This window comes from Monodon monoceros, unplaced genomic scaffold (genome assembly GCF_005190385.1).
Source record: "Monodon monoceros isolate NGI ecotype Baffin Bay Population unplaced genomic scaffold, NGI_Narwhal_1 Super_Scaffold_5, whole genome shotgun sequence".
In the NCBI taxonomy this organism is placed as follows: domain Eukaryota; kingdom Metazoa; phylum Chordata; class Mammalia; order Artiodactyla; family Monodontidae; genus Monodon; species Monodon monoceros.
Window position 1 is genome coordinate 27,959,025 of NW_021703782.1, and position 13,326 is coordinate 27,972,350.

General features: G+C 42.6%; 1 protein-coding gene across 7 annotated transcripts in view; it reads right to left on the minus strand.

Moving 5' to 3' along the window:
* AOPEP (aminopeptidase O (putative)) overlaps positions 1-13,326 on the minus strand; it is a 357,857-nt gene that overhangs the window by 11,762 nt on the left and 332,769 nt on the right. The window lies entirely within an intron of this gene.

A 13,326-nucleotide genomic window follows, 5' to 3' on the forward strand; every position in this document is an offset into this window, starting at 1 on the left:
AAATCAGTCTGGTAGAACACATCTTAAACACTAAACTCCCTTGGCTGGGGGGTGTGGGGGGCTGGGTTCCTTCGAGGTGGAGTCTGCAAAGCAGGGTCTCACAGAAGCCTAACTGCCTGAAGAGTAAGTGGAGTCACAGAGGCTGAGCAGACGCGCTGCAGGGTTAGACAGAACCAGCTCAGCGTTAACAGCTTGGCCAACACCCCAAGCTTGGTTCTGCTAGCCACTGTGCCGTCAACAAAGCACATTACACAGTCAAGGTCGGACTCAGAAAATCAGCTGGGTTACTTCTGTCACTGCAAGCCTGGAGCCAGGGTTTATTTTGGTGCATACTCACTGCCACGCCTGAAAAAGCACCTGTGGCTCCTGCACACAGCTGCTTCCCTTGCTTTATTTTTGAATAGTAAAAGTTACAAACGGATAGCTTTACATATAAACAACATGGATATATTATTTTGTGTTTTTCCTTATTCTCCATTTGCTGCCGATGGATTTACTAGCTTAGTGTGGCCCATATACTTTAACGTGGTAACGACTGCAGGGCATCCCCTTATTAATATACTACAGTTCCATTAGTCTTTCAATCCTCTGACGATGCCAGAAAGTCCATTTCAATCAACTGTGTCCCAGAAAGTCCCAAAGTGTGTTAATAGCCTTTAGCTTTTTACCAAGAAGGCTATGAGGGGTCAAGTCAACAGAGGTCAAGGACATCTGCTGTGACACTAGATGGCACTGCTGTGGCCCCACCTCATCCAGCACACCCTAGGTTAGTGGAATGACCTGATATTGATATGTCCACATCCCTTAACTCACCTCTTGGGCCCAGAATTCCTCAGCTCCACCCGCTTCCCCATGGGTCACTCTCTCAGAGCTGTGTCTTACATCCTCTCCAGCCCAATGTTCTTTGAAACTGCTGTCTCCTTATTCAGTAGTTTATGTCTTTACTAACAATAAAGCGCAAACTCAGTGAGGGCATGGGCCTGGGAGCCTTCAGGCTCTCTCCAGGCCCTGTCTCAATGCCTGGCACATAAGTAGCTGCTTAATAAATGTTTCTGAATAAACGTACCATTTAAAAAAACTCAGGATGCTTTTCAGCTACTTTGAAATTATAATGCACAGTTGGAAGCTGTAAAATGCTTTGAAGAATGCCACCCATCCCATTTATGACAGGAAGCACTCCTCTTTTTAAGTCCTTTTGATTTCAGAATTTACTGTTGAAGGGGAAAAAAAGTCTGTCCAGGGAACACGATCTGGGAAGCCCATTAAACCTCATTTTGAGTTCCATTTTATAATCTGTAAACAGAAAGACCAAGGCTCATGGCTTTTGCGAGTTAATAAGTCTAACGCTGCAATAAACAAACCTCCGTTTTAAATTTGCGTCCTTAAATTAGACTTAACGTTGCTTTAAAGTGGGTTTACTGCTGGTGAGGGAAGCCTGCCTGGCAGCCTGGGCGTGGGGAGGCCTTCCTAGAGCGGCTCCAGAACAGACAGCCTTTCCAGCAGGTATTTCGTTTAGGGGCATCTGTAACGGTCCAGGATGTCTCATCTACTCATTCTCATGAGAAAAGATGAGAGCACAGTTGAGTGTACAGCTGTCACATAAAGATTTCCAACACTTCTCTTCTCCTTCTCTCTCTCACCTTACAGCTCCTTACTCTCAAAGGGCTGAGATCTTAACACTGTTTTAACTAAAGGGAATGAAAAGTTGCTCGGTGTACTGCCACAAAGCCAGGCTAGTAAACCCCCTCCACCCTGAAGTTAAGACAACAAACGAGGCAGCAGAGGCTCTCAGCGCTCTTTTGCAAGGGCTCTTGCTAACCTTGCTTGAGTCAGACCCTACAACTCTCCGCTCTATGTTAACTGGTTATAGCCGGTAATAACGGGTTTTACCAGTTATAACTAGAGCTGTGGCCACGTGCAAAACAGGGATCGTCCAAACCTGCTATCGGGATCATCACACCAAGGGTGCACATGGAGAGTGACGGTGAGGATCAAAGGTGATGACAAACATCAAGTTTTATATGTTCTCTCAGGCAAATTCCAACCTTTCTCCCTTCTCCTATGTATATACTATTTCAATTAATGACATTAAAGCTATTCAAGGCAGCTGGCTCCAAAAAGTAGAACTCAGTAGCCCATGTTGACTCCACCCTGAAATACAGCACAGTGAGCCTTCCCTCCCTATCAAAACGGCACACTAAATGGTAAAACATTCCAATATGGAATTCCACCTCCTTTCCTCATTTCATTAACATACGACACGTGGCCTTTGCTAAAAAAAAGGACTTTTACTGTTGGCAGAAAACTGACCATGGGTTACTTCCTCTGAGAAGCTCTGAAGGGACACCCGTGCTTTCTCTCCATTTCCTCAGGGGCAAACGTGACTGACTCCGGAGGACCTCACCAAGTCTGCCAAAAAGGTTCGCTCCCTCCTGAAGGGGTTTCCCTATAGCTTTAGTTATCCAATCACCTTATCCTGTCATATACTAGTCACTCTATTCCAGAATACCTGGAGATCCAAGAAATGTCATTCTCCAAAAAAATAAGTACTGGGTATTAAGGATGAAGTGGTGAATAAAACAGACAAGATCCTGCCCTCTTCAAGCTTATAGTTCAGTAGAAAGTCTAAGAAAAATCCAGTGAACAGGCAGAAGCAGACTCATGTTAGTGACAAACGCCCGGACAGGAGATAACAGGGTGCAATGAGGGCAATGGGAGTGACCCAGGGATGTAGTCAGGAGACTCCCTGAGAAAGGGCCACTCAAACTAAGAGACAAAGGAAGAAAAGACACCAACTGCTGAACGGGGCAGCCTAAGCTCAGTCGATTTCCAGCCTTACCACATGTTCCATGAAAAAATTCAACCCTCCCTTCCCCGTTTCTTCTGAGTGGTTATTTCTTCCAATACCTTCCTTACAGAAGCTAGAGAAATGAACTTTAAAAATTAAACCCGAAGACTTAAATGTAAGAGCTAAAACTATAAAACTCTTAGAAGAAAACACAGACATAAATCTTCTAGACATTGGATTAGGCACTGGTTTCCTAGATTTGACACCAAAAGCACAAGCAAAATAAGAAAATACAGGTGAATCGGATGGCTTCAAAATTAAAACGTCTGTGCTTCAAAGGACACTTTCAAGAACGTGAAAAGACAACCTAAGAAAATGAGAGAATATTTCTGCAAATCATATACCTGATAAGGATCTTGTATCTAAAATATACAAACTATTATAATTCAATAATAAAAAGAAAAACCTGTTTAAAAATGAGCAAAAGATCTGACTAGGTATTTTTCCAAAGATGTATAAGTGGCCAATAAACAGATGCTGACCATAATTAGTTAATAGGGAAATGAAAATCAAAACCACAACGAGAGGGGCCCCGTGGAGCGTCGATGCCTGGAAGAGGATGCTCTAGAGGCAGGGGTCCCTGTGGGAAGCTGCCACTCCCCTAGGGCACTGCTCCACGCCTCAGCCACCTCCTACCCTGGCTTTCTTTCACCGCCACCCACTGTACTTTGTGTCTTGTCACTCCCGAGTCATCTTACCTCCAGTTTTCCAGAAAATAATTCGGATTTTCCTGTTAACTCCTGTGCATTTCCAGTACTGCCGACAGAAGTAAACGCATGGATGAACAGGCTGAACAAAAATTCTGGAGGTTGGGAAGTTATGATCAACGCTAAGACCCAGTTCCACCCAATGGTCAGCAAGCTCCAGTGCTGGATACCCCATGCCAAAGAACTAGCAAGACAGCAACACAACCCCATCCACTAGCAGAGAGGCTGCCCCAAATCATACTAAGTTCACAGACACCCCAAAACACACCACCGGATGCAGCCCTGCCCACCAGAAAGACAAGATCCAGCCCCACCCTCCAGAACACAGGCACCAGTCCACTCCACCAGGAAGCCTATACAAGCCACTCAAACAACCTTAACCACTGAGGGCAGACACCAAAAGCAATGGGAACTACGAACCTGCACCCTGCGAAAAGGAGACCCCAAACACGGTAAGTTAAGCAAAATGAGAAGACAGAGAAATGTGCAGCAGATGAAGGAGCAAGGTAGTAAAAACCCACCAGACCTAACAAATGAAGAGGAAATAGGCAGTCTACCTGAAAAAGAACTCAGAGTAATGATAGTAAAGATGATGCAAAACCTTGGAAGTAGAATGGAGAAAACACAAGAAACGTTTAACAAGGACCTAGAAAAACTAAAGAGCAATCAATGATGAACAACACAATGAATGAAATTTAAAATTCTCTAGAAGGAATCAATAGCAGAATAACTGAGGCAGAAGAACGGATAAGTGACCTGGAAGATAAAATACTGGAGATAACTACCACAGAGCAGAATAAAGAAAAAAGAATGAAAAGAATTGAGGACAGTCTCAGAGACCTCCGGGACAACATTAAACGCACCAACTTTCGAATTATAGGGGGGCCCATTAGAAGAGGAAAAGAAAGAGTCTGAGAAAATATTTGAAGATATTATAGTTGAAAACTTCCCTAACATGGGAAAGGAAACAGTCAATCAAGTCCAGGAAGCTCAGAGAGCCCCATGCAGGATAAATCCAAGGAGAAACATGCCAAGACTCATGTTAATCAAACTATCAAAACTTAAATACAAAGAAAACATATTAAAAGCAGCAAGGAAAGAAAGCAACAAATAACATACAAAGGAATCCCCATAAGGTTAACAGCTGATCTTTCAGCAGAAACTCTGCAAGCCAGAAGGCAGTGGCAGGACATATTTAAAGTGATGGAAGGGAAAAACCTACAACCAAGATTACTCTACCCAGCAAGGATCTCATTCAGATTCGATGGAGAAATTAAAACCTTTACAGACAAGCAAAAGTTAAGAGAATTCAGCACCACCAAACCAGCTTTACAACAAATGCTAAAGGAACTTCTCTAGGCAGGAAACACAAGAGATGGAAAAGACCTGCAAAAACAAACCCAAAACAATTAAGAAAATGGTAATACAAACATACATATCAATAATTACCTTAAATGTAAATGGATTACCATTTGGTCTTGTGTTCAACCAAAAGACACAGACTGGCTGAATGGATACAAAAACAAGACCCATATATATGCTGTCTACAAGAGACCCACTTCAGACCTGGGGACACATACAGACTGAAAGTGAGGGGATGGAAAAAGATATTCCATGAAAATGGAAATCAAAAGAAAGCTGGAGGAGCAATTCTCATATCAGACAAAACAGACTTTAAAATAAGGACTGTTACAAGAGACAAAGAAGGACACTACATAACGATCAAAGGATCAAACCAAGAAGAGGATATAACACTTGTAAATATTTATGCACCCAACAAAGAAGAATCACAATACATAAGGCAGATGCTAACAGGCATAAAAGGGGAAACTGACAGTAACACAGTCATAGTAGGGGACACCCCACTTTCACCAATGCACAGATCATCCAAAATGAAAATACATAAGGAAACACAAGCTTTAAATGACACATTAGACAAGATGGACTTAACTGATATTTATAGGACACTCCATCCAAAAACAACAGATTACACTTTCTTCTCACGTGCTCATGAGGATTCTCCAGGATAGATGTATCCTATTCTAGAGGATAGATCATATCTTGGGTCACAAATCAAGCCTTGGTAAATTTAAGAAAACTGAAATCGTAACAAGTATCTTTTCTGACCACAACGCTATGAAACTAGATATCAATTACAGGAAAAAAACTGTAAAAAACACAGAAGCATGGAGGCTAAACAATATGCTACTAAATAACCAAGAGATCACTGAAGAAATCAAAGAGGATATCAAAAAATACCTAGGAACAAATGACAATGAAAACACGACGACCCAAAACCTATGGAATGCAGCAAAAGCAGTTCTAAGAGGGAAGTTTATAGCAATACAATCCTACCTCAAGAAACAAGAAAAATCTCAAATAGACAACCTAACCTTACACCTAAAGCAATTAGAGAAAGAAGAACAAACCCCCCCCCCCGCAAAGTTAGCAGAAGGAAAGAAATCATAAAGATCAGATCAGAAATAAATGAAAAAGAAATGAAGGAAACAATAGCAAAGATCAATGAAACTAAAAGCTGGTTCTTTGAGAAGATAAACAAAACTGATAAACCATTAGCCAGACTCATCAAGAAAAAAAGGGAGAAGACTCAAAATCAACAGAATTAGAAATGAAAAAGGAGAAGTAACAACTGACACTGTAGAAATACAAAGGATCATGAGAGATTACTATAAGCAACTCTACGCCAATAAAATGGACAACCTGGAAGAAATGGACACATTCTTAGAAAAGCACAAACTTCCTAGACTGAACCAGGAAGAAACAGAAAATGTAAACAGACCAATCACAAGCACTGAAATTGAAACTGTGATTAAAAATCTTCCAACAAACAAAAGCCCAGGACCAGATGGCTTCACAGGCACATTCTATCAAACATTTAGAGAAGAGCTAACACCTATCCTTCTCAAACTCTTCCAAAATATAGCACAGTGAGGAACACTCCCAAACTCATTCTACAAGGCCACCATCAACCTGATACCAAAACCAGACGAAGATGTCACAAAAAAAAGTAAGCTATAGGCCAATATCACTGATGAACATAGATGCAAAAATCCTCAACAAAATACTAGGAAACAGAATCCAACAGCACATTAAAAGGCTCATACACCATGATCAAGTGTGGTTTATCCCAGGAATGCAAGGAATCTTCAATATATGCAAATCAATCAATGTGATAAATGATATTAACAGACTGAAGGAGAAAAACCATATGATCATCTCAACAGATGCAGAAAAGGTTTTCAACAAATATCCACACCCACTTATGATAAAAACCTTCCAGAAAGTAGGCAGAGAGGGAACCTACCGCAACATAATAAAGGCCATATGTGACAAACCCACAGCCCACATTGTCCTCAATGGTGAAAAACTGAAACCATTTCCTCTAAGATCAGGAACAAGACAAGGGTGCCCACTCTCACCACTATTATTCAACATAGTTTTGGAAGTTTTAGCCACAGAACTCACAGAAGAAAAAGAAATAAAAGGAATCCAAATCGGAAAAGGAGAAGTAAAACTGTCACTGTTTGCAGATGACATGATACTATACATAGAGAATCCTAAAGATGCTACCAGAAAACTAGTAGAGCTAATCAATGAATTTGGTAAAGTAGCAGGATACAAAATTAATGCACAGTAATCTCTGGTATTCCTATACACTAATAAAGAAAAATCTGAAAGAGAAATTAAGGAAACACTCCCATTTACCATGGCAACAAAAAGAACAGAATACCTAGGAATAAACCTACCTAAGGAGACAAAAGATCTGTATGCAGAAAACTATAAAACACTGATGAAAGAAACTAACGATGATACAAACATATGGAGAGATATACCACATTCTTAGATTGGAAGAATCAACACTGTGAAGATGACTATACTACCCAAAGCAATCTATGGATTCAACGCAATCCCTATGAAACTACCAATGGTATTTTTCAGACCAAAAAATTTCACAATTTGTATGGAAACACAAAAGACCCCGAATAGCCTAAGCAATCCTGAAAAAAGAAAAACGGAGCTGGAGGAATCAGGCTCCCAGACTTCAGACTACATTACAAAGCTACAGTAATCAAGACAGTATGGTACTGGCACAAAAACAGGAATATAGATCAATGGAACAGGATGGAAAGCCCAAAGATACACCCATGCATATATGGTCACCTTATCTTTGATAAAGGAGGCAAGAATATACAATGGAGAAAAAACAGCCTCTTCAATAAGTGGTGCTGGGACAACTGGACAGCTACATGTAAAAGAATGAAATTAGAACACTCCCTAACACCATACACAAAAATAAACTCAAAGTGGATTAAAGACCTAAATGTAAGGCCAGACACTATAAAACTCTTAGAGGAAAACATAGGCAGAACACTCTATGACATAAATCACGGCAAGATCCTTTCTGACCCACCTCCTAGAGAAATGGAAATAAAAACAAAAACAAACAAATGGGACCTAATGAAACTTAAAAGCTTTTGCACAGCAAAGGAAACCATAAGCAAGATGAAAAGACAACCCTCAGAATGGGAGAAAATATCTGCAAATGAAGCAACTGACAAAGGATTAATCTCCAAAACAGACAAGCAGCCCACACAGCTCAATATCAAAAAAACAAACAACCCAATCCAAAAATGGGCAGAAGACCTAAGTAGACATTTCTCCCAAGAAGAAATACAGACTGCCAACAAACACATGAAAGGATGCTCAACATCACTAATCATTAGAGAAATACATATCAAAACTACAAAGAGGTTTCACCTCACACCGGTCAGAATGGCCATCATCAAAAAATCTACAAACAATAAATGCCGGAGAGAGTGTGGAGAAAAGGGAACCCTCCTGCACTGTTGGTAGGAATGTAAATTGATACAGCCACTATGGAGAACAGTATGGAGGTTCCTTAAAAAACTAAAAACAGAACTACCATATGACCCAGCAATCCCACTACTGGGCATATACCCTGAGAAAACCATAATTCAAGGAGACATGTACCACAATGTTCACTGCAGCTCTATTTACAATAGCCAGGACATGGAAGCAACCTAAGTGTCCATCGACAGATGAATGGATAAAGAAGATGTGGCACATATATACAACGGAATATTTCTCAGCCATAAAAAGAAACGAAGTTGAGTTATTTGTCGTGAGGTGGATGGACCTAGATAGTCTGTTATACTCAGTGAAGTCAGTTAGAAAGAGGAAAACAAATACCATATCCTAATACATATATATGGAATCTTAAAAAAAAAAAAAAAAAAAAGGTTCTCATGAACCTCGGGGCAGGACAGGAATAAAGACGCAGACGTGGAGAATGGACTTGAGGACATGGGGAGGGGGAAGGGTAAGCTGGGACGAAGTGAGAGAGTGGCATGGACATATATACACTAGCAAATGTAAAATAGATAGCTAGTGGGAAGCAGCTGCATAGCAGAGGGAGATCAGCTCGGTGCTTTGTGACCACCTAGAGCGGTGGGATAGGGAAGGTGGGAGGGAGACGCAAGAGGGAGGGGATATGGGGATACATGTATACATATAGCTGATTCACTTTGTTACACAGCAGAAACTAACACAACATTGTAAAGCAATTATACTCCAATAAAGGTGTTTAAGGGCTTCCCTGGTGGCACAGTGGTTGAGAGTCCGCCTGCCGATGCAGGCGACGCGGGCTCGTGCCCCGGTCCGGGAAGATCCCACATGCCGCGGAGCGGCTAGGCCCGTGAGCCATGGCCGCTGAGCCTGCGCATCTGGAGCCTGTGCTCCGCAATGGGAGAGGCAACAACAGTGAGAGGGCCGCGTACCGCCAAAAAAAAAAAAAGATGTTTAAAACCAAAAAAACCACAATGAGATAGGTCTTCACACCCAGTAGGATGGCTAAAATGAAAGCCAGACAATAACAAATATTGACAAGGATGAAGAAACACTGGAACCCTCATACACTGCTGGTAAAGATGTAAAATGGTGCTCTGGAAAACAGCCTGGCAGTTCCTTAAAAAGTTAAATAAACTAACCATATAAGCCAGCAATTCTACTCCTTAGGTATAAGTCCGAAAAGAAGTGATAGTTTACATCCACACAAAACACTGCACCCAAATGTTCACAGCAGCATTACACATACAGCCACAAAATCCAAATGTCTATCAACTGATGAACAGTTAAACAAATGGGGTTTACTCATACCATCGCAAGTATTTGGAAGTAAAAAGCAAAGAAGTATTGATACGTGCAAAACATGGATGATTCCTGAAGACAGTGAAAAGAAGCCATTCAGAAAAGGTGTATGTGATCCCATTTACATGAAAGTCCAGAGTAAGCAAATCTGTAGACACAGAAAGATTAGTCTGGTTGCCAAGGACTGGAGTGGAGGGGAGATGGGAATGACAACTAAAGGGTACAGGGTTTCTTTGCGATCGGATGAGGAACACATTCTGTAATTGACTGTGGTGATGGTTACACAGCTCTGTGAATACATACTAAAAACTACTGTTGTGCACTTCGAAATGGGTGAATTATATGGTATATGAATTATTTCTCGAAAAATGTTGGTATTAAAAACAAGCCTAGAGTCAAGCTGGGGAAGGCTGTTTCAGGAAGTGGTACTACTCTACGCCGTCAGTTCCTGAGGGGACCACCTGCTGTCCTGACAGTGGAGCCAGGGGGACAAGCCTGCTCTGGGCTGCTGCTGGCTGGCTGGCTGCTCTCCCCAGTGCCTGTAGACTTCCACGCTCGGCGTGGTCATCTGCTCCTACCCACAGATCAGTTGGTCTATGGAACACAATTCCATGTGGTTCAAAGCTGCAGCAACATGTAGACTAAGTAGCTTTAAAAATCATTTTTAGGGCTTCCCTGGTGGCGCAGCGGTTGAGAGTCCGCCTGCCGATGCAGGGGACACGGGTTCGTGCCCCGGTCCGGGAGGATCCCACATGCCGCGGAGCAGCTGGGCCCGTGAGCCATGGCCGCTGAGCCTGCGCGTCCGGAGCTTGTGCTCCGCAACGGGAGAGGCCACAACAGTGAGAGGCCCGCGTACCATTAAAATAATAATAATATTATTAAAAAAATCATTTTCAGTGCCACCCCATAAAGTCTGCTGATCTTTAAACTTCGTGCCCTGACAAACACAAAATACCATCATTTGCACATAAACAGGGGTCCTTTCATTTTTTAAAACAATTTGAATTCAATACAATTGTTTTCTCTTTGCTATCAGGTACCAGCACAAACATTTGCCCCTAAGAGGCATTAAGCTGCCAGGGAATCCTGTAGGATCTATGGAGCATCGCCTCCTCCCTAAAGGGCAGGTTCAGGGACCATACTTAGGCCGCTGACGCTGTGGGAGCCTCCCACAGACTACAGGAAGAGCTCATTTTATCTGCAGCCTGAAGGTTCCACAGCTTGAAGGCCAGAGAGAGCGAACACTCAAATCCTGGTGTACCATGGAACTAGAGAGCAAAGGAGGGTGCACCGGAAAGGCACCAGAGGGAAGAAGAGCAATCTGGAAAGGTATTTTGGCAAAAGTGAGCCCTCTATTTTAGGGCGCTGAAGGCAAACTTTACATGGGAATGAGACTCTATAATTGTGAAAGAAAATGGCAGTGGCTCACAGACAACTGTGTGCTTTTCTTGGGTGTGGATTTCAGTACAGAAATCTAATACAAAAATATATAAACTACTGATGGAGGTATAAAGAACCTAGAAACACCAATAAAACCCCACATGCTGATTTTACTCACAACAGCATTAAAGACAAAAGGAACAGGAGATGTAGCTGGGTTTGGGACACTATCGAAAGAAGAGTGTCAGGGCAATGTTATTTATTAACCCAGAAAATGTGTACATCTCCACATCTTTCTGAGAAAATCTGTACAGACTTGGCGGGGGGGGGGGGACATACACAGATGGCAAGAGGTGATAATGCCCCTTAAATCTCCAAATATCTATACAGTAGGACGTGCTGCTAAGTACATGGAAGAAAGAATGGCAAAGAATAAGCAACCAGGGACTTTTCTAATAAAGTCTGGCTGAACCTGTAGCTAAAAGCCCGCCGTTAAATGCTCTTTTCCTCTTTTATTTAACAGATGAATTCTAAATGTTTTGACTGATAATTGTTTACTTAAAAGGTCTTTTCAGAAAAATTAGGCAGATTATGCCACCAGTGGTTCATTTTTTCTTTAAACAAACATCTGATCAGCCACAATGTCCTGTAACAATTCAAGGTAAATAAAACGCAGGCCCTGGCCTCAGGAACAAGAGAGGAATACTCATCTAAAAACAAACAAACAAAAAAAAACAAAGTCCTTTGTCATTTTAGATCAGTTTTCAAAAATCATTGTTATCACTGTATAAAGCAATGGAGACTTTTTTGGTCTCCAAAGGTTTCCACAGAAAAATTCTAGGGGCACTGAACTGAATAACAGGAAGAAAACGCCAAGAAGAAATATCTAGAGATATCTTCCTGACTTTGAAGAAATGTTCTAAAGCAGTAAGTGTTTCATAAACCAAATGCAACAAAGAAAAAAATACACAAATCTAACTAAAGAATTATATAAGAGCTTTTTATCCCACATTATAAAACGCACATGTTTTAAAATCCCCATATGTCTAAGCAACCAAAGAAAATCATCCCAACCCTTTTATCAATCCATACCCTGCCCAGCTTTCCAAACTCTACAAATTACAGTGCTGTACCAAAATGACAGCTGCGTCCCTCACCAGGACTGCTTTAGCTTTTTAAAAAATGGATATTAAGTCACACTACTTATAGGTCACATCCTCAAGTTCAGATCCATCAATGTTTGACCCTCTGATTTGCAACCTGAGCTTGACCGTGTCAAGGAGCCAAGGAGCCAGACCCCTTGTCCCCGGGTAGAAACTGACAAAACTGCCCAATGTTGGATATGGCAGGTGTCAAACTGCCTTTCTGAAAGCTCCCATTCCACCTGGCTCCTTGTATTTTACCCTGGAAAACCACTTTGCTAATTGCACCACACCGTTCCAACCCTCCACAACGGTCTCCATTTTTTTTTTTTTTTTTTTGTCTGCGTTGGGTCTTTGTTGCTGCACGAGGACTTTCTCTAGCTGAGGCGAGCGGGGGCTGCTCTTCGTTGCAGTGCACGGGCTTCTCATTGCGGTGACTTCTCCTGTTGCAGAGCACGGGCTCTAGGCACGCAGGCTTCAGCAGTTGTGGCTCGCAGGCTCTAGAGCGCAGGCTCAGTAGTTGTGGCGCACAGGCTTAGCTGCTCCACGGCATGTGGGATCTTCCCGGACCAGGGCTCGAACCTGTGTCCCCTGCACTGGCAGGCGTATTCTTAACCACTGTGCCACCAGGCCCCAACAGTCTCCTTTTTATGTTCAATCTGAAAACCTGCCTCCTGGCGCACTGTTCCACAATGGTGCCTCCTGACACTGCTGGGCAGTGACCTGGGGAAGCCTGGGGATATGCATTCCCCCAAGACAGACTCCAAAAGGGAAGGAGGGGAGGAAGAGGCGCCCACCAAGGGGGCTGGGGCCGGCGCTCTGGCACTGCTCCTACGCTTGGGCCCTGGTGACCCTACACAGCTCTGCAGTCCTGCAGGGGCTGTGGCGCCGGCCCGGCAGGCTGCCCTCACACACCGCCGTGATGACAGGACCTGACATCAGCAAGGCTGGTTTCTGCCTTTGTGCTACTTAGATTCTGCATCGAGGTGTACCAAAGGGGAAGGAGGCACCAAGTTCAGCACACCGCGGTTTACTAAATATAAACTGTTGAGCACCCTGA